Here is a 22,926-nt window from a genome sequence, read left to right as displayed (position 1 = left end):
CCTTATCCTGTAGGCTACATTTCAGTGCCTGCCTCACATGGTATTTTTCAAGCTGACCAAATGCTCAGCCTTAGGTAGCAGTCTTCCCTGCCACTGTAAACATTCCTTTTAACTAGCAAGGCAGCAATATGGACAAGTAGCCTTTTTCCCTCTTGTTCTACCATCCCTTACAGACAGAATATATAATCATAGAATCGTTAAGATTGGAAAAGACTTTGAAGATCATCAGGTGCATTGAAGTGTGTCATAAAGTGTCACATCTACTCCAGAGATAGTGATTCCACCACTTCCATGGAGAATTTCTTGCAATATTTAACCACTCTTTCAGTAAACAAATTTTTCCTAATACCCAGCCTCAGTCTCTCAACATATGCAATGGCATACACATGCAATGGACTGTCAGATAATACAGTTCATCACAGAACTGTAGAAATCACAGTCTTCTAAGTGTTAAAGTGTTTCATCAACAAAATGTGAACAAAAATTTCTTTGGCTTTCATAGATAATTTGAAGGGTACAGAGTCACATTTTTTTCTCTTTCATGATTTGGTCATTAACCTTTCTGCCTTCTATCATTTCTCTCCTCCAGGTCATCTTATTTCACTCATTTCCTTTATTCTTTCATCTAGGCTCTCTCTGTCATCACTTAGGCTTCATACAAATACATGGACTCCTTGCCAGTCATCCCAATTTCTTTTGTTCTGTTTATTCTCAGATATTTCCTTGTCATTTCTGTTTACTATCACAAGTTTTTGCTTTCTGTCCACCTAATGACTTTTTCCCTTTCGGGTTTTAGTCTCATGTGCCTTCTAATAAAAAAGGACCTAAGAAGGTGAGTTTCCTGAATTTAGTACCAATATGGCTATCAGGAGTTCCAGGCAATAGTAGTTTTCTGAGGAAAGATTTGGTCAGTTCTGTATTGCTTATTGTTATCCATTCTGTAGCAAAAATGTTTTACAGTCATATACCTTGAACAGATTTGAAGATGTTAATGGGATAACAACAGATGCATTCTTGATAGACTTTGTAAAAATCTATTTTCTGAAATGCGTAGAATTGCAAATTTTAATACAAGGAAACAGTATTTAATTTTGCCTAATTTTCTTTAGACACTTTCTTGGGACTAGCAGATATGTTTGATTGAACATTTACAGCAGAAATGCCAAAAAAAGGGCAAATAATTTCATCCTGAGTTGTTCACTTAGCATGGAAAATATGAGTTCAGACCATTTAACATATGCAAAGTTATAATTAACTTAAAATATGAACCACTGGATAACCTTAATAATAGGTGGTACCAACAGTCCTGCTTAAAATCTTTATGATGTTCTTGTTGTCATGGCAGCAATTGTTCCAACACAAATTCTTCTAGGACTGCATTCTTTGATAATAAGAATAATATACTTCATTTAAATGTACTTGTATATGGCTCAGTTTCTCAGGGTGAGAACACCAGTATTTCAGTTCTCACATCATCAGTGCCAAATATCTTAAAAATATGTATATTCTAGGCATAGACATATTATGGCTAGAATAAGGAGTAAGATTTGAATTATAAGATGGGAAGTCTCAACATAAAGTGACTGAAGTCTGTAATACAGACATATATATACATTATATTTTGGTAACATAGCAAGATTTTACAAAATGTAGTAGAAACAACTTTGTAGGTATAATTGCATTTCCTCTACACTATTGTTATGGTAAAGTATATTGATTACCATTAGATTCTGTCTAGAGACTGATGCAGACTGCTTCCTTCCCTTATTTTTGCACCTAAGTACATCTATTGTACATTTATATGTCTATGCTAAGGAACATTATTTCTTCTGGCATTTGGGAAAAAAAAATGCCTTTGAGGACTTTGGTTCTCCTAAAACTTCTTCGGTAATTGCATCAGAATTTTATTAAAGAGGGAAAATTTTTCTCAATAGATAAATAAAGAATAAAGAGAAACATGTAAAATTAATTTAAATAGAATAATACCTAAGATTTTTATTAGTTATTATTGCTTATGAAAAAACTTTGATTTATAGAACCACCTCTTCTTACTTTGAAATATAAATTCATTATCATCTAACTCTACATAATCAGAAAACAACTGAATACAGCAATGATACAGTTCCATTTTCTATTAATTTCTAATGTTTAACATTCCTTACACCATGCTACCAACAACAGAATACATCTTTACTTGCCAACAATTGAGAGGTAAAAGCAATAAAACCAATATATATATTGAATCCTTTGGCTCCAGAAATTTTCACTGGTTTTCAAATTTGCTGCACATTTTTAGACAAGATCTAGCATAATGTATATATGGCAACTTTTAGTTTTACTTATCAACAGGATGAAAAAAAGAAAAAATTCCCTCCCCCATCATTTGTTCAATGATGTCTTCTTTAAATGTTGTCTACTTTGCTGGTATTTCAATTTCTGTTACTGACAATTACTCTACCTGTGAGATATACCTTGTTCATTTTATAGCAAAATTGACTGCTATATTTTTTTAAAAAATTATAATTTTACATTTAAATACCTTCAAGAAGTGGTTTCTGAACCCTTGTCCACTTTTCCAGTGAGGGGCAGTGAATGACTGGCTATGTGTGGGACTGAACTGCCTGCTGAAGTAAATCCACAGCCACTTAGACAGGTAAGAATCTACATTAGTCTGCATTAGCTAATATTTTCTGTGCAGAAGTCTTTGGAAGTTGCTACTAAAGTTGAATACACTCATAGGCTGGATGCCAACAGAAGAACTTTAGGAGATAGGATTTCTGTGTGTATGCAGTGTATATAGTACAGTTCTCAAATTTTCCATTCCCATAACTGCATAGGTTAAGGCTGGAGGGGCCTTTGAAAGTAATATCCTCCAACCCCTCTACTCAGGTTAGATCACTGAAAGCTGATTTCTTAGGACCATGTTGAGACAGCTTTTGAATATCTCCAGGGATGGAGAGCCCAGAGCCTCTTTGGGCAACCTGTGCAAGTGCTGTGAGAGACTAAAGATTGGTCTCTCAAGATATTTTGGGGTGCATGTGTGGGGGAAGAGGCCAGTCAGGCCCTACACTGGCAAGGCAAGCGCCTTGCTCTGCAACCCCCATCCCTAGAACCTGTGTCCCAGCCCAGCAGTGCCTGTCAATCCCTGGCACAGCAGAGGCAGTGCTGCTTCTGGGACCCTTAACACAGCTCCTGAGTGGCCAAATGAGTGGAAATCCCACCTGAGGGACGGGGGTCAGGAAAGCCTGGGGGTATTTAAAGCTGAACACAAGGCAAGCGCATGTCTTTACACTACCTCCTCTTGGAACTTCTATCTGCTGAACACTGCTGGAGCCCATGAGTTGGTAGCTATTTGTGGCCTTTTCTATATAGTTTCTTTCTTTATCACCTCTTTTTTTTCATAAAATTCTCTCTTCTTGGAATTTTTGAGTAACTTACAATCAAATGGGCCTGGAGTTTGCCAAGTTGGGTAGTCTAAGTTAATCCTTTGAGAAGGGTTTTATGTTGATTGTATGCTGCTCTAAGACTGCCAAAATCCTCTATTTTCCAAGGTTGCCAGCAAAGTTCTTTCTGCCATTTTGATCTCTTGAAAATATCTTGTCAGTATTTCTCCCATGCATCTAACTCAGAGTACGTGAACACCCAAAAGCCATTTTAAGTCTTCTTGAGCAAATTTTTTACTTTACATGTGCTCACAGTATGAAATATGATACACAATACCAAATACAATAAAATAAGATGGAGTGTGGATCATATTTTCTGTTTTTGTCTGGGTTAATTTTCTTCATGGTATTTATTATGGGTCTGTGCTTTGGATATGTGCTGAAAAGAGTGATGCCTTTCAAAGTAGCACAGTATTGTTAGCTCTTATATATAAAGTCTCACAACACCCATTGGTTATAATGATTTTCTCTTTTTTTCCTTCTCCACACATATTTGCAAATTTTAACATGTTATGAGCAGCAACTGGCTCAGTCTCTAAACTCACTTAGGAGGTTGGTAAAGCATGTAAGAAAGAAAGAAGACCAAAATCACCAAGTAACAAGTTATCAATATAATAAGTGATCAAATAAATTTCATTATAGTAGCAAGCTTCTGTTCTGTTTCCAGTTACTCAAATTTCTTCCAGTGTATGCAAAAATGAAACTCAGATAGGTATATACTTAGTTTGCTGCAGCCTGAAGGTTTGCAGACAGGAACTTGTGCTGAGTCCAGAGTTCTTTATGTTTCTCAAAGGTTCTCTTATAGGAATGGAATGAAGTAGACAGGCAAGCTGAGTACTACTTGATTCCTGCTATAAAGAGGATTAAAAGTTAGGGTGGCCTCAAAAGCTAGTGCCACCAGCAAAGTAAAACTGAAAAAGGAGCAAAAAAACTGCAGTACAAATTGAAAAATCCACTGGATAATATTACTTTTGATACTAGAGTGTAGGTATCATACTTCATAAATTGCTCATTATTGCTGACTTCTAGTAGCAAGGTCACTGTAATGTACTCAGTTTCTGGCCACTTTATTCACTTCTAACAATGCTAGGAAAAAAAATCTTAAATAAGCTGCTTTTGCAGCTGAAAAGCAAATTACCACAATATCAGCTAAAAAAGAAAAAAAAAAGTGAAGATTTCAATTCATTGGTACTGAAGTTTTATGCTCAAACAAATTTTGGGACTGAGGAACACTGTATATGAATTCAGAAACAACTTGAAAATAGATAGGGCAGATGTTACACTGACCTCTGCCCATTGGAATCTGATAGATAGTTTGGTTTATCTTTTTTTTTGGCAAATAATATCACCTCTAGGGAAATCATTATCAACAGTGCTTCTTTAGGCCATGTGTTGTCATGCATTTGATATCTGTATTTCTTTGGGAAAAAAAATATTTCATCTGGAAAACCAAAACTGATTGTGATACTGCTGCTGGCATATAACTATATAAAGAAATTAATTCATAAATGTGCATACATAAATGAAGATACAGTCCAACAATAAAAAATTACTTAGTAGATGTTTGATTTGCTATTTTTAAAATAACTTACCATCCTCCTTTTCATAATATTTTACTGACAGATCCAAATCATACTTCTAACACTTAAAAGAGAAATAAAAATGGATTGCTGTTGGAATGAAAAAATATCCTGTATATTCCTACCCCAGAATATCTTTGGACTTGTGAATTTGCATCTGAATTGAGTTATTTTTGGTGGTTTCTCTACAGTTTTTTATTCTTAAACAAAATAGTGATAAAATAGAGGTCTCATGAGTTGTTTTTTTGGCTGGCTGATGTCAAAGCAGTGTGTGTTTCATTTAGAACACACAATAACAAAGCACTAGTGAAGACACATTTGCACAGCTTTGTGAAAGCCTTGAAAAAAATCTGTTCTACCTTTTCCGCCACAAACTAGTTTTCATCTTACCTATTTCATCTTAACTATGTTCATTTCTGGTGTATGATGAATGGAAGAATTTTATTTTTCTGTACTCTTAAAGATCCTTTAATTATTTAAATAATTAATTTTATTGTAAATAAAGAAATTATAGAGACAAAAATACATCAGTAGGGAATATTTTATGTTTTGTGAATGAGAAGAGATTTAAGAGACTTTGACCTCCTATAAGGGAAAAAGTTTAACAAGAAGCCTAAGGAAAACTAAGGTTGTTTATGTAGAATGATGTCACTGATAAATGAAAACAAAAACTCCCCAAATATATAAATTGCCATCATTTCACTGTTCACTAAGAAAATTTAGTTCATAAACTATTGTGAACAAGACAGAATTTCTGTTATAATTTCTGCTTTTTAAAATTATATTTTTGTGGGTAAGAGGAAGATAAAATTTTAAAAATAGGTAAAAGAAATAGCTTGCTAAATTTGGTTAGCAAGTTTCATTTTTCTATTCCACAGAAAATACTAGGACTTGAAAAATTAATCTCCCTACACAAAAGCAGATTTTGTAATTAAACAAAATACATACATATATATATATATATATATATATATATATATATATATATATATATATATATAGTATTATGCCATACAGTAGCATATTTTATGTCAGAAAATACTTTGGCTCACAATATTTTAAATTATATTTTATTATTTCCTTTCACAGTTTTCTATTTTATGGTAACTGAGCAGGATTTTCCAGTTAGTAGTCCCTAAACATACAGTAACCTAACTTTTTAAATGGATAAAACTAATTCAAGACTGCAAGTTATTAATGCCTTTAGCAACTTCCATTTATGAGGATTAGGTTTCTATTGCCATCATGGAAATAAATTTCAGTTTTTCTGGAAATCTTATACAATTTCTTCAATCTTGACTAATCTGAATAATGTGTTCTTAGAAAACATCATGACCTTCCTCCACATCATCTTTTTCATATCAGTATTGAGTGTATGTGAGTATAACAACCACATTCTTCATACACCATTTTGGAAAATCTAGTTATTAGCTTTTCTGTTATGATGAAAACTGATAATTTATTCTTACACTTTATTTTCAATATATAAGTCTGTTTAGAATGCATTGCAGTGTTTTACCTTTCTCCACATGAGTAGGAAGTTTCTACAAAGGACTTGCCAATGATTTCTGGAAGGCCTAAAAAATTACATGAAAATTTCCCATTTATCCACTATTTTAGTAGATTAGAGGGGCTAGAATTTCCTTTGTAATAGCCATGCTGTTATCTCCATCTCTGTTCTGATTTTCAGAACAATGCTAATAGTAGATTTCCTTATTCTATGTTGACAGAGAAGCACCTTTAAAGAAAATATGTAGCTTCAGTTCAAAGACTAGCAATCTTACCTAGCAACTAATTTATTTGCATAGACTAACTGTTTGTTTTACCTAACAGTTTTACCTTACAGTTTGTGGTTATTTTGTGCAATGGTGATAACACAATAATTCTTAGATCTGGAAGCACTTTTCCTACAAGTGGTATGGGGTTTTTCTGGGGTTGGTTGGTTGTTTGGCTGTTTTTTATGCTGGGAGGGAGGGGGGAAACTGAACTGGAGTTACAACGTGAATATAACATATTCAGTTGGCTTTATGGATAAACCCCAAAAAATCAGAATGAATGAGAAATCTATTTTTATATCACAAGACAATTTTCAGAATTTAGGATGACTTTCAAATTTTTGAAAATGTGTCTCATTCTCAGTCTCTATTCAAAATTTGCTTTTTCATACCAGCCATTATCAGAAGATATAGCCTATATAGGCAACCAGTATGATGCAGTCTAGCTTTATTATTGTCTCTAATTTGTTTCTCTTCTTTGATGATACACATCATTTTTACACTCATTTTCACACTGATTGAATTCCAAAGAAGACAAATAATCTGATATTCAAAGTAAATTTAATTAATGGAGAGTTTCTAATTTTACCCTGATATTTGTATAGTTTCTTCAATGATAGTCAATAATATAAATTCTTCTCCATTAAGTGTAGTTTCATAGTTTTCCCAGGGTCCATCTATGTTGCAAAAGGGCTTATATTCACACCTTGAAATCTAGTAGCTAGAGAACCATCTAAGATATATTTGGTATTTGAGCTCACAGTAAAAGAAGACTGCATCTTAAATTAAACAGAATGCAAGAATTTTGTGCAATTCTTAGCACTCTCAAGGTGAAAGCTAACTTCTCATGACTTTGATGCATGTCACAGGATTTTCCTAGCTAATGAAGGAAGATCACTTAAAGAAAGCCTAGTAAATTAAAGGGACACTTCCAGACTCTGAAACTCTGCTGTTCATAATTTAAAATTGCTAGAAAAATCCCTAAAATACTTTTGCTTTGTAAAATGTAGCAGTCCTAGGCAGTCTGGAAACAAATGGAAGTCAGATGAAAATCCCTAAATGGAAGATACCTGTTTTGGAGTAACAAGGTTGAAAGTAACTATGTGAAAAATTTCCTTTGCTGGCCTCACTATCAGAAAATGATCCCATGTTTTTCATGGTAGTGTGGATATAAATTCACCTCTGTGTCTTTTAAATACCAGGAAGCAGCCTGTTTCTTGCACTGTCAAAAATGTTCCATTTAACTCAATTTTAGGATTGTCTGCTCAAAGGAAAAGAATTTTTAAGAATTAGCCGATGCACATTTAACCATATAAACCACTTGAATAAATATGAATGCATAATATTCTTCCCCTCAAGTTTTGTATGATAAATTGGTGTGTATTTCATTTGACTTGGAGAAGAAAACTATATGAATACTTCAACCTTTGTAAATGTTTCCCAATCTCAATATCTTTGTAATTAATTTCTCACTCTGGAAATTATTTGGGTTAATAATAGTTTTTTCTCCCTTTGCACTTTATTTATTATTCTTTTATCCAAATAAGAGGGTGTTATCTATATTTCCAACAAGCCACATTTTTCTACTTTTTTATTTGAAAATACTAATTGCAATCTTAATTTGAGATTTATGGCAGGTGTTTAATAACTGTTTATCCTTAGCTGAGCTATTAAGTTAAAAAGTCACTGTGAGAAACAGAGTTGTTCCTCACTAGGAAATGCTCAAGGTTTTTGCCACATGTGTATTTCATAGCTCAGTGTTAACATAGATCTGTAAACCACATTTCTATCAGTGCATGGGTAAGTAAACAATATAATATACCTCAGAAAATACCAGAGGTAATGGTAATCATGATATTGGCAGAATAAATGATTGAAGGAATTTAACTTGTTTTGAGTGACATGATTAAGACCTAGTACTTTCTTTAACTAATCATCTCTAGTAGAAGAGAATTTTTTATTTTTCTTTACGTGCTTCCTAGATACCTAGCTGCAATTAAATTTTTAATAAACAATTTTTATATTTATATCTGTTTGTGTGCTTATGTACCATTCTTGTTATATGAATCAAGCCATATGAAAAATTGTATTAGTTCTCTCTAATGTCTCCATAAAGTGAAACAAATGGTTCTTAATAATAGTAACTACTGAATATTTCTTTAATTTTCTCTCCTGAAAAAAAAAAAATCAAAATCATTTGCAAAGGGAAAAAAAGTTTTCTCTCTTTAATCTCTGATACATAATTCTGTACATTATTAAATAAAATAGGATTGACACTACTTATCTGACCAAGTAAAACTTGCTGTTGATTGAGTAGGGCATTACACATTTGGATTACAACTAATTACTTTATGTATATATCTCTACCTACCTTCTGCTTTTATAGAGCTTAGAACACCTTAACTGTAAGAGATGCAATTTAATTTTATTAGCAGAATTCTCTTCAAAGTATATGTCTAACCACCTGTTTTAAGTGGACTTCACCCATTTTTATCTGTTTTGTGTTGAGTAAACACTGATTGGCCCACAGCAGAAGGCAAAAAGTGACTTTGATTCTGTAGACTTGTTTTTAGACTATTTTCTAGCTAAGAAAATTCAAAGTGGCTGGGAGAATGAAAAAATAACACAAAAAGTCAAATAGTTGATGCAGCTTTCTAACAATTGGTTTATTAAATAAGTAGGGATAAAATAGTCACCAAAGCACTGACTAGCTTCCCCAAATAAGAGGAAACCTACTCTATTTGATAGATAAATATGTAAGCATGCAAACTTTTTGAAAAACAGTTTGTGGTTTGATGTTCCAATTCTGTTTAAATTGCACTCTGTGTAACTAGATCTCTAATATATTGTATGTATCTCTATCTAATTTTTCAAAAATTCAGCACTGATTACAGCATATATACCTGCATTTACTTGCTAAGTTTTCTTGCATGTACTTTTAAATTATCTAATTGGGACATTTTATAAGTTAAAAACCCAATATATCAGTAAGAAAAAGACAATATGTGATGATTATTGTTTCAGTGTCTAATACATTCTGTGCTTCTGTTTTACAATCTAGTATTTTTCATAAATTGTATTTATTAAATAGCATGCTCAATATATTTTACAGTCACACTGACATTGCCATTTAAAGTTTAGATAAACTCTATCAGTTACTGCAAACATCTTCAAGGAATGGTTGAGCAGCTGATAGTAATTTTTTATGCATGAACTGACCATTAATTAGACAGATTCTTCACTCATGGGAGACAGGGCTAGTTAATTTGTAAGAGTAATTATTCTGTCTTTGGACTGGGAGAGTTAATCTCTTTACAATTTTTCAAATGTTGTTAAACTGTTATACAACCCAAAATTTAGCAATTAGTATACTGTGTGAAGTAAGAGGTCCATACCATTACATATATCTCTGTATGAGAAGAAACATACAGTCTCTTTGAATTAATCAAATGAGCTAACAAATTACAGTGGATAATTACAGGCATCTAGAGATGTGAAACTGCTAGCAATCAGACACTTGTAATGCTAAGAGAATAATTACATCTTGCGGTTTGCCTTGGAAAAGATTAAAATATTCCACCAATCTGTAGTATTTTGAATTATTTTACTGCTCGTTAATGATCATCTGGAAGCAAGGGAAATAAAATATTTTATTAGTCTTTCTAGAAGACTACAAAGTACTTTCAAACAAGGTATCACTTAGTGAAGTACAAAGTACTTTCAAACAAGGTATCACTTAGTGAATATGACAAAAAAATTAAAAATGTGAAAGTAGATGGAAATGAAAGAACACTCTCTTAGCTTCAACTTTTACCTTAAACTTTTTTTATAGAGGGTTTGTGATAAAAAGTGGTGACCTTGGACTTAACCCACCTAGATGATCAAGGGAAGCCAGCTAATATAATCTTTTTGTATTTCAGTAAAGCTTTTTATCTCTCATAGGATCCTTCAGAACAAAATGTCGAGCACAGCTGGATAAACACATCATGTGATGGGTGAGCAGCTGGCTCACAGGCTGGGCACAAAGGGTTACAGTGAATGGGGTGACATCAGAGAGGTGACCTGCCACCAGTGGGGTTCCAGAGCTCCATCCTTGGCCCTGTGCTCTTTAACATCTTCATAAATGAGTTTGATGCATCACATGGCTGGGAGGGATACTGGGCAAGTTTGCAGATGATGCAAAGCTGGGAGGACTCCCTCAAAGGCAGGGAGACCCTGCAGAGTCCTCAACAAATCAGGGGCGGAGCAATCACCAGCCATGTGCAGTTCAACAAGAGGAAGCGCCACATTCTGCACCTAGGATGGGGAAAGCATGGATGTATGGACAGACTGGGGATTGAGATGCTGGAAAGCAGTGCAGCAGAAAGGGATGTGGGGATCCTGATTGACAAAAAGCTGAGCATGAGTCAGCAGTGCCCTGGAAGACAAGAGGGCCACCCATGTCCTGGGGTGCTTCAGGCAGACCATCACCAACCAGTCAAGGGGATATTAGTAGTCTCCCCCTATCAATTCTGGATCAATTTTGGGTCCAGTCTGATGATTCCTGAAGACCCTACCACAGAACACAACTAAGCCCATCAGTTAAACTGATGGTGTCTCTAGGAAAACATATTTAAGAATGGAAAAAGAATTCCAAACAGGCAGAAAGAACACAGAGTGAGAAACAGCAGAGAGAACACCACAGCCACAGTAAGAGGCTTTCCAGGCACTGAAGAAGGTATTTAACCTGCAGTCCATGAAGAATCCCCATGAGACTAAAAAAAAGTGTGAGACAGAGGAACAGAGACAAACCACTGTGCAATGACTGTAAACACTCCCCAAATATTTTCACCACTGACTCATTGAAGGGTTGAAGTAATTGAGGCAACCTTTGGCAATTAAGAGGAGAGGGAGGAGATGAGGTGTGAGAAAGCTCTGCATCTTTTACATTTCTTTAATGACTGAAACAAAAATCAGTTAATTTGAAGAAATATTAAAATAAAAAACATTCCTGATATTCTGATGGTAATTCCATAAACCTTACCTTTCACCTTAGGCCTAAAATATCTGTCAGATATTTTCTATTTCTGAACTCATGCCACTGAGGGAATTTCTAAAACTCCTTTGTTTATGTTTTAAAAAATGCTCCCAACTATATTTTCTTGACTACAAGATGTAGTCACCTTATTCTGGGCTTTCTTTGGGAGTATCTATATAACATTGCTGTGTAGTCTCATTTCAGGTTTCTGCTGGCCTAAGATAAGACTGGCCTAAGACTGATAGTCAGAATGTTCCTCTGGGAAATGAAAAGTGAAGAAAATAGATTAATAACCATCTAAAAAGAAGCTTATATACCAAACAGTCTGCAACATCTATGAAAGTTGCTGAGCATGGTTCTTATGAAAGAATGATTCTAGACTTGAAATGTCACTAGGTACTGGTTGGCCACCTTTAGAAAAATAAGACTAATTTTGGACTTCATCACCTAACATATAGGGGGTTTTTAATTCTGTGTTTGTAAGTAAAATAGATTTTTGTGGCAATGTGGCTGACAGAAAATGAGTACTTTGAGAAAATTTAAGACATCAAAAATTGTCAGTTTGTATACTCACCCACAGTTTTCAAGGTTTATCAGCCTTTTCAATCAAAGTTGCCAAGCCATAATAAAATATTCAATGAACATTCCTACTATGGTAATTCTCTGTTACATCACAAAGTGGATCATTCTTGTAAATATGTGGTACCTAAAATTCAAATACAGTCTGGATGAAGACATCTTTTTTCTGATAAGAAAAACAGAAAATTAACAAAAATTGATATCAAACTGTCTGCGGAGTCTGTGAGAATCCATAGGAAAGACATCTGAGGACAGATTTTCTTCAGTCTAGTAAATACATGCACTATATACTTCTTCGTTTGTATTTGTATGCATTTTAATTTTGCCTGGAAAGAGCAAGATTGATACCATTCCTTCTTTGTCTGTTTTTGGAGGAATGTAAACCTATATCTACTGTTTTTGAAGTGAACCCATTGTTCTGTATTATATTGATTTTAGACATATTTCTAAAGCTAAGTATTTTTATTGAGCTAATTTCAAAAGGAAATGAGCTTTGTTTAGAATGTCTTAGCTTTCGTGGTATTTATAGGCATTCAATTATCTCTAAGTGAAGCAAAAAATATATTCCATATCCTAGGTGTTTAGGATACAGAATATGTGGAGCTTTAGCTCTCTTACCTCAGAAATATTTTTTTACTGTGAGCAGTGAATGGAAAAATGAGCCATCTTACTCCTTGGGCCAGGGCCAGGATTTGGATTTTTGATTTGTATTTTTTTGTGTGTAATAAATTAGGTAGTTTTCTAAAGAGCATATATGAATTCTGTTTTCCAAGTAAACTCTGCCTTAACTCAGCTAACTCAGAGCAAAGAATTCTGCCATGTAGTGATGCATGGGAGCCAAAGTGTCAATGTTTAATTCCTACACTCTTTCACCTATTTTGGGGCTCTACCAGCTGAATACAAACTTACACATTTAGTTAATCAGTGTTTCAGATCTCCATTAGTTTAAATCCTCTTAATGGCTCAGTATAGGAGGTATTCTTCTCTGTCTGATAACAGAGAACATTAACTTTGGAAGTGTATTTGTGACTGTTCTCTTTAAAAATATTTTTTTGTTTTAGAAGATTATTTTATAATGTAGTTCCTTGAATGAAGACTGATTTATTACATGGATTGATAGAAAACTCTCAAAATATGCTATTGACAGACAACTGATCTTTTCAGAGTGAGGGAATTCAGACACCCAGATTCACTTCCATCCCAAACTTAATGCTTTAATCAACAGCCTGTACTGTGGGACAACTATGAAAGGGAAGAAGCAAGACATATATGAAAAGGAGGGTGGTTTCCAACTCCTGTTTAATCTGTCACTACATAGTTAAGAATATAAGATTTATGGGGAAAGAATAAGAGGGAAAGTGAGAAAAACCAGAATAAATGTAAGTATGATAATGAAAACTAGTGGCTAGAATATTTTGGCAGGATGGAAAAATGAGTTTTTCTCTCTGCTGCTAAGATTCTTTCTGAATTTTATTTAATTACTGGTATTAAGAAAATAATACCAGGAAAAGATTTTTTCACTGAGTTCTGAGTAATGTGACTGAATTTTTGAATAATAAAACATACCTCCATTTTCCTTTTTCTACATAAAGTGGATGCCTTTTCACGCTTACCTCCTATTGATTCAAGACAACTCTCTCTGTGAGGAATTTGCAGACTGGTTTCTAAATGAACACATTTTGAACTAACACATTTTCCTGAATGCTATTTGCTTGTTTGAAGTGGTTCTCTGAGACGCCAGCTTTTTATCAGTTTGTCTAAGTATAATTCTCTGAAAAATTTTCATGCCAAACAGAAATAGGGCCCTACCTCTAGCAAAGATGGGTCAAAGAAGATCACTGATCATATGCTACTAAAGAACCAGTGCCTACATTTCTCTGGATGGATCCAGAATTTGAACTGTATCTAATATTTCAGGTAATGAATAGTCCTGATGGATAGATTTTCAGTATGAGATGAAGTTGTTAGCTTTATGCCTCTGGCTAAATCCACAGAATGACCACCTTCTGGAAAGTAATTACCGAGACATCATGTGTAGAACAAATGTCTTCATTAGAAGACCAATTCTTTATTAATAGCCCAGCTTTGTTACTGAGTTGGCCTTTACTCAATAAAGTGATTGAAGAGAAAGACTCTACTTAAAGTGAAAATTAGTCTGGCCTACCTTGTGGCCATTAGCAAAATAGGTTGTTCTCTTCTAATCAACTGTGTCTGTCTTTCACATTGTTAAAGAGAAAACCTTACCATACAAAACCAAATAAAACAATGATAAAATTTATCCTCACTGAGGAAATACCCATATGTTAATAAAAAGATTGAAAGAAAAATTACAATTGAAAAATAAAACAGATTTTTCTTCAGGGATATTACCTCTGTTCCAGAAGAATGACTAGGATAAATACTTGAGTAATACAGAAGTGAAAGGGAGTTGTACTAGACATACCACATTCATTTTGGAGGTTACTTTGTAGTTAGTGAAAGACAGGTATAATCACAAAAGATGCTAGTGAACCATTTAATCCATACATCATTTACTCTGCTTTTTATAAGATCAATTTAAAACTATTTGAAGAATTTTAGATTCATGTGGCTATTTTTTTCCTATTTCTCCCTTGTTATTTTGGCATTAGACTACTTAAAATCACTTGGTGAAAAAGATGAACAGAGTCTTGGATTGTAATATGACAGCAAGGTGCATAGGCCACTGCTGATGTTGTCTAGAGCAAATGTTTAGTTGTTAAAAATCAAGGTCTATACAGATATTCCACTTTGGATTAAACTGAAGCCAATGGCTGCTCCCATTAGCTACTGCTTATCTGCTGAAATATGCTAAGTAGTCATTTGAAGGTTTTTCAGACCTTTTCAGTGCAAAGTAAAAACCTTTAGTGGGGACCCAACTTAGATGCTTCTACACAAATGGATGCAACATGGGGAAACTCAAAATGGGACACATGATAAAGTGTTTGAAGAGTATTTGGAGAAAGAATGAGGGAAATTAGTGAAACGAGAAATTTTTGGGAACATGTAAAGAGGTGAATCCCTGAAAGATGGTGCTTTGTGATGGACAAGGGACACCCCTGACAGATTGCATCCTTTGTGTTGCCTGTGCTGGGGCAGGGACACCTCTGAAGGGACTGTGGCCCAGAGGTAGCCCATGCCAGAGCAGGGAAGCAGTATGAAGCAAGAAGTAGCTGCAGAAAGAAATCTCTGTGTACTGTTCCCAACCTTCTGCACTGCCTGTTTCCTCATCAAAAGGGTTTGGAGGAACTGAGTGTAGTGTATGGTGAAAAAAAGAATAGTTGAGACAAGGAAAGGGAAAGAGCTGCACTGAAGCTGAGTCTGGACAAGAGGAAGAGAAGGCATTTCCCCAAATATTTCATTAGTCACTACCTTAACAAATAATTAGCAAGAAATTTATTTAAATGAAATTTAATGAGCTGAGATTTTTTTATCTTGTTACAGCCAGCCATGGTGACCAGAGCCAGAAACAGGCTGATGTCCCCAGAGGTTGATGGTGGCAGGGAGGGATGGCGCAATGTCAGACACAGACCTGGAGTTGCTGGACAGGACAGGGAGTGGAGGAAAAACCAAGGGCAGGCTGGTACATCAGTATGCAGGCTGGACATGTCTCAGGTATCAGGGCAGTGGTGGAGCTGTCAGTTTTGTCCATCCTTTGCCAGGTGAGGGGAAATTTACTGAAACCAATGAGAAGGAGAGGGCTGTTATTGGAAAACACAGAAAATAATCCCTAAATGGATATCAACACTGAAGACGAAGGGACATGCTCTTCAGGATGTCAGTAATTTCCTTATTACAACTACTCTCTGTTTGAGGAAGACTGGTGACACTGACCTTAGGACCTAGATGGACTTTATAGGGATAAGCATAAGAAAGGAGAAAAGATATTTTAATTTTTCTTGTACAGCAACAAGAATACAATACTATTACTAATGAGGTTTTCAATATTCATCCAGATTATGATTGCTGGTATAATTGTTGCTTGCTTTAGCCTGATTATATTGCTCAGTTTTTATAAACAAAAATTCTTGGCTATATGTATTTGTATTTAAAATATTTATGATGCATTTCCTTTTAGCCATACTAAGATTTTGATCTTTGGGATGTTTTTGCTATACTTTTGATCTTGTTTCCATCCTCTTTTCAATTGTTATTTTATTCTGAGAAGAATGAAACAGAATTTTACATAGTACTGAAAATACAGAATAATATTCAGTTTGTACATGTAAAAAGTACAACTCTTTTTTTTTTTTTTCCACTAATTTCTAATATCCTGATTTGCTTTTATGGACACTCCTGAATATCAAGTTAATGATTTTTGTGATAACTGCTTTTGTAACCCCTAACCATGCTTCTGAGGGGTTGATTGTCAGCTCAGAGCTGTTCATTTTTTATAAGAAGTTAGAATGGTTTATTAAATTTTTTATTACAATTGTAAAGACAATTGTTATTGCCTTTAATCTTATCTTTATTCATATTGAAAGTCATCTGCCATTTCAGCAGCTAATCTGCTAGTTACTTGTTCCTTCTGCAATTACTTCAAACTAGACTTTATCCTTACTATCTAGAATAAACTCCTGCCACCAACAAACTTTGTCACTTGGTTACATTTTCTAAACTGTATATTGATAATTTCAGAAGCCATGTCAATGTAACTCATCACCAATTACTCAGTTATTGGTGGTCACCAGTAGCTGACCTCTCTTTCCTGAGATCTGACTTTTTTACCTTCATTTCCTCTCTTTCTCTAAATAATTTGACATTGCAAAGCTCTTTTATGCCATAGCTGATAAGTTTCTTTAAAAGCATTTAGCAAGAACCTTTTCAAACCTTTGGAAACCCAAGAAGGTTTTATCCATTAGATTTACCTTTATCTTATGGTATATTTGAGAAATCAATGTGATTTTCACAGATGTTCACAAAAACCCGTAAGTGACTCATGAAATTTTCTGATGATAGAAAATTGGAAGCTAATAACAATACAGAAGTAGTTCAGAATAGAAGGAATTAGATGATCTTAGAAATGGATTGAAATATGGGTGATCATCCATTTATATATTAAAAAAAATTTGCTATAAAATGGAATTTTTTGTACTTCAAAAGATCCAAAGTCAAAGAAATTAACATTCTGAGCAATTACAGAATGATAGAGTATTTATGGCAGAATGGGAAGAGGTGAGGGGTTGGACATATCACAGGCTCTGTCAGGAAATTATTTCTGTTACAGAAAATGAAATACCAATAACATTTGATAAGTATTGCAAAAATCCTATATTGAATCTTATATATAGTTCTGGACATAATTTTTTGTTAAAGTTGAGATGACCAGAAGGATGAAAACTTTATTTTATTGAAGGCAACTTATTGAGCACAGAAAGCTTTGTAAGGTAAAATCTGGGAGAGGATATATTTTGCCTTCCAGAAATAAATACCAGAGAAAAGGATGATTTAAGCTAAAATGCATTTGCGCAAGAGCAAACAGGTATAAACTTTCTGTGATCAAATGCAGCATACATGTTTAGGGAATATTTCTAAGTATGGGAGAAATTAATATTGAAAAAAATACTGTGAATGGGATTATTTAGTGAAGTTTTTTGCAACAGCAGGGCACATAGTCTATTACAAAAAAGTGTCTGCAGCTGAAAGATATCTGTGATCTTTGAGTGCATGAGTGAAGTAGAACTATATTGTCTTTCTTCTTCCTCCCCCACCCCCTTCTTTTTTTTTTTTTTTTTGTCTTATTTCTCATAAAGGTTTACATATATTTACTTAAGCGTATACTTTTGGTTCAATTAAGCATAATTATATAGAAACCTTGGGTGTCCCATATTGTGATTCAGCTTTGGAGTTTGTTTTACAACTCTGAAATCATAGTTTACTGAGATGCCCTGAAGTGAGAGGAGAGAATGAGAAAGGAGCTCAGCAGACCATTAACATGTGAAGGTAAGTATCTAGCTGTAGGGAACATTTTCTATATTTCATTGTTATTAATAAGATGATCAGAATTTGAATTAGGCTATGGAAAATATAGAAAATTTAAATACTAAAGAAAGCAGAAATACAAATATATTCATAATCAGGAATAGCATAAATAAAGCTTATTTAAACTAGAAAAGTAAGAATATTGTTGATTAAAAAAAAAAAGTATTTTCTTTTAGTTGCTCATATGAATATAGTTATACTGTACTTGCAGAGAAATTTTGATTTAGGATAGTTAGTAGTTACCAGTTATAATATAGTCACGGTTACCAGTTATAATATAGTCATCATAATGCTAAAATATTCAACTTTTTTCCAGACAATACGACAATACTTCAGCCTTTGCATATAGTTTATTATATTTGCATGTTTAAAGGGTTTAGTTGTACATTGCTGAGGATACCACTTAGAAGTCACTCTCAAATCTGAGATTTTATGTGGACAAAGAATTTGATAAGTGGAATTTGACACAAAGTGGCACCTTGCTCTTACAAAATATACAGAGTAGAGAAGGAATATTAGTCATGTGAAGTAGTAACAGGGAAAGAGCATTTGATCTTATACCCTCTGCCATAAATGTAGAAAAGAAAAAATGTGAATCGAACAGTGACTTTTCTCCTTGTTGCCCTTCATGTCACCTCTTTCTTGTGAACTTTGATGTTTAGCATTTTTCCAAGAAGACTGAGTTATAAGGGTTTTCCAGAACTTTACGGTCAATAGCAGAAACCTAAATAAAACCTGAATTTTTCTGTCTCCTTCCTCTTCTGACTCAAATGTTGTTAGTCATGCTCTGCCTTTCAGTGAGAGCAGTGGCAAAAAAAGCACCATGCAGAACAGGAATGTAATGATCTAGTCTGACTGGCACATTCCAACAGGATGTGCTGACACCTTTGCCATTTTAATGTATGTCCTTCATAGCTTTCCTTTTAGAATTGTTTCATTTTTAATTTAAAAATCCTCATACCCATTTTTCCACATTAAAGTTTCCATTTCAAGGATGCATTTGTGTGGGTATCCAACAGATGTCTAATGTTTCTAAAATTCCTTAAAATTATTGAAACATTAAAATACCACTGCACTTGAGAAAATATTTTAGCCAGAATGATCATTGCTAAAGCACTAAGGATAGTATGTCATTTAATAGAATTTAGAAGAGAACAACATGAGGGACAAGTATTTGTGAGTCTTGCCTTTTCTTAATTGATGTGTACAATGACAAAGTTCAGGATGCAACTATTTTTTGTTAATCATAAAAAAGATTTTTAAAGGAGAAGTGAATGCTCTTATCCATAGGAGGGGAGGAAAAGTGTTCCCTCAGATCCAATTCACCAGTGAATTCTTGTTGCATTACTCTCATTAATACTTATACGATGATGCTACCATAAAATAGAGACCCGCTAGACATGCATTGTATAAAAAAAGAGAAAAATTAGTCCCAGACTAAGTGCCTATAAATAGGATACAAGAAAAGTTTTGCTCATAATTCTTCTTTAGCTTGGCAATGATTTAACTATTTTCACTAATTCTCATGTAGCTGGGAGAAAATATGTGAATACTGAACATATATGCAGTCTGAATCAGTCAACTCTCTTGCGTTCTTACAACATAAATGACAGAGGGCTGTGAGAAGGAAAATTTTTGTATGGTGATTGTTACAACTTAGTGGACCTTGTCAGTTTGTAGTGCTGTAGCTGAGAAAGGGTGTATCTGAATTTAAAGTATGAGGTTTTGAAATTTTCTAAGATGTCTGAAAAGTCAATGTGTTTCTTCAAGCAGATGGTGAAGATGGTTATCTTTGGACTAAGCAGAAAAAAAATTAATTTAAATTTTCTCCAGTTTTATATTTTTGTGGAGCATTTTGTGAGCTAAAGACTGTGGTGGCCCCTATCTAAATAGTCAAGTTCTTATCATTGCTTTATTGAAAATTCTTTTGTTCTACAGGACAGGCTTCTTTGACAAGAAAGGTCTTGTCCAAATGGTTGTCTGAAATACCCTGACTTTTTCAAGGATTTTGGCCCCTTTCATGTCTGGCCCTTGTCTACCTCTTTGGAAAATAATTATAATAAATTGTGGTTTTTATTTAGGAATAGAAGTACAAGAACTACAATCTGAATATTTTATAATTTATATTTTATATTTTATAAATTATATTTTATAATTTTATAATTTATAATTTATATTTTATTTGTATTAAAAGGACAATCAATTTCAAGCAGATAGGTTAGGGATCAAAGTCTGCTTTTATTGCAACTGTGCCTAAATGAACAGCTTCAAACTTCTGTCAGCCCTTACTTGGTATAATGCCAAGAAAGACTACTGAGAAGATCAGCAATGCATTTAGGTAATTTAGGCTCCTAGACTCAGAAAAAGTTATCATTTTACTACCTGTGTGTGTCTACTCCCTTTCAATATTTCTTGTTTTCATTTTAGTATGGAATATTCTCTTTTACAGTCAGTAGAGTGTAGAAAATTCAGTCAGCAGTCTTTTTCTGATCCCTGGAGCTCATGGCACACAGGAGGAGTAATCTGAAAATCCTGTTCCTACTGAAATTCATTTAAGTGAAAAACACTCAATATCTTGTGTGATCATGACTTTTGTATAATGTATTGTCAACAGCAACTTGAATGGGAATGTAGCATATTTTCACATGTAATTTGTATCTTGTCTCCTTTTTTCTGGATAATCTGGATCACATAGAGGAAAAACATTTTTTCTTTGAGAGGCAGGGGGTTACAGTTCCTGCTGAGTTTACAACTAATGGGTGTTGTAAGATAGTGCCTTAGAGCATGATAGTGCTGATTAGAAATATCTTACCTTTGAGAAGAGGAAGGACTCCCACATTCCACTGACTTTCAAACTCAGCAGGAACATAGAGCCAGGAGCTATGGTTTCTTTCATATTTACCTCTGTCTTTGTCCTCATTTAATAACACCTTCATTCCACACAGAGAAGAATCCTTTTAGGTTTTCTGAGCTATTACCATAAAGATTGAAGAAAATCCGAGGAAGAGTTTGTGAAAAATAATTTGGCATGACTACATCAAAGTGAAATGAATTATGAAAAGTTTCAGCTATTAAAAATAAAGTGAAAAGAAATATAGTGATGATGAATCAGGGTTGGAAAGACAGGAGGAAGTGTCATTAAGATAAAACTAGTGACTTCCTCACAAGGAAACAGCACTAACGAAAGGGATGGTTACACCTCCTCCACTCCCCATGTTTTGCCTATGGGCCTCTTGTGTCAACACTCATGACCCTGTGTCTGTGCAGTAGGAGGGATAAGCAAACTGATGTAGCTAAAAATTAATCTGTGATTATGTTGGTTTAACAATCAGAACATAAGCAGTAGCTCATAGAGGTCTAACAAAGTGCATGAGGAAAATTTCAGCAGTGGTAGATCTCAGTCATTGCCCTTCAATCAGTAAGGAAGGCAGCTGCTCAGAATTAATGGTAGAAATTGAACTTAAGCAAATTATGAAAAGTTTTGACAATTGAATCTGGACAGCATAGTTAAAACAGAGCTGTGTGTTTTCAATCTGAAGAAAAGAATGGTAGAGACAGTTGTAATGACTATCTAAATGTAAAGGGACAAAATAAAGGTGAAAGGATCAATTATTTTCAATAGCCAACAAGTACAGGATGAGCAGTAATGAAAAAAGAAATAGTAGTAACCCTTTATGACATTTGATGTGTTCAAAATCCAGGAAGAACTAATTTTCACAATATTTCTGTGTATTTAGTGAATATTATCAATACATTTTATGAAGATACTAAGGTAAAAAGCTTTTCTGCCTTTCCCTAATTCAATCAATGTAAAACTTAGACTAATATTGGAAAAGATTTGTATTTGTTTTCATTATGAATATATCAGGATTGAATCCAAAAAGGGACTGACCATTCTTGAATGTTGAATTAAACACCTACACTCCATGTATAGTGAAAGGAAAACAAGTACTTCACAATGAATTCCACAGAAAAGAAAATAAAAAGCCTACTTTCTAGAAAAAAAAAAAAAAAAAACAAACCAAAAAAACCAACAAAATAAGGTTGCCTAGAGTTATAGTCCATAGAAATATTTCATCTCTCTTACAGACACAGTAGCTTTACTGGGACTGCTCAAAGACAGCATCTTAGGTTGGCAGGACAGAGTCTTTCCCTAAAGGTAAATCCTTGGGAATTTAATCTTAAGGACTGAAGTCCTTCAATTTAAATTTATTCTTCAAAAAATATATAATATTTTTCAGGAGAGAAAAAAAGAGGTTTTTTTGTGGAGGTTTACAAACAGGAAAAAATATGCAAAATACATTTTGGGATAATCATATTATAGGTCATATATGTTTATATGCAGAGATATTTTCATACTTGAACTGAAAGTTTGCCTCAAAAAAGGTTAAAATCTTTTAATTGCCTTCAAAAGTGCTATAAGTTAATTTTCATATATTATTGTAGTAATCAGTCTAAATAATGTCATTAAAGCCCTCTTTTAGGGCATCTGTGTATGGTCCACAGAAGTGTGTTAGAGGCTTTAGAGTCAT

The 22,926-nt window shown here is 34.0% G+C and overlaps 2 long non-coding RNA genes across 2 annotated transcripts in view; one reads left to right on the top strand and one right to left on the bottom strand.

Moving 5' to 3' along the window:
- Nucleotides 1-22,926, top strand: part of LOC146767555 (uncharacterized) — an 83,644-nt gene that overhangs the window by 10,987 nt on the left and 49,731 nt on the right. The gene's annotated exons all lie outside the window — the stretch shown is intronic.
- Nucleotides 5,982-21,943, bottom strand: LOC110484004 (uncharacterized). Its single transcript, XR_013339879.2, has 3 exons — nt 21,207-21,943; nt 15,945-16,089; nt 5,982-12,521 (listed from the first exon to the last, which is right to left on the bottom strand). It is a non-coding gene; the product is annotated as an uncharacterized LOC110484004 (long non-coding RNA).

Source organism: Lonchura striata, chromosome 4 (assembly GCF_050655825.1).
Source record: "Lonchura striata isolate lonStrDom1 chromosome 4, ASM5065582v1, whole genome shotgun sequence".
Lineage (NCBI taxonomy): Eukaryota > Metazoa > Chordata > Aves > Passeriformes > Estrildidae > Lonchura > Lonchura striata.
The sequence above is the reverse complement of the archived record's forward strand: the minus strand, read 5'-3'. Positions and strand labels throughout refer to the sequence as shown.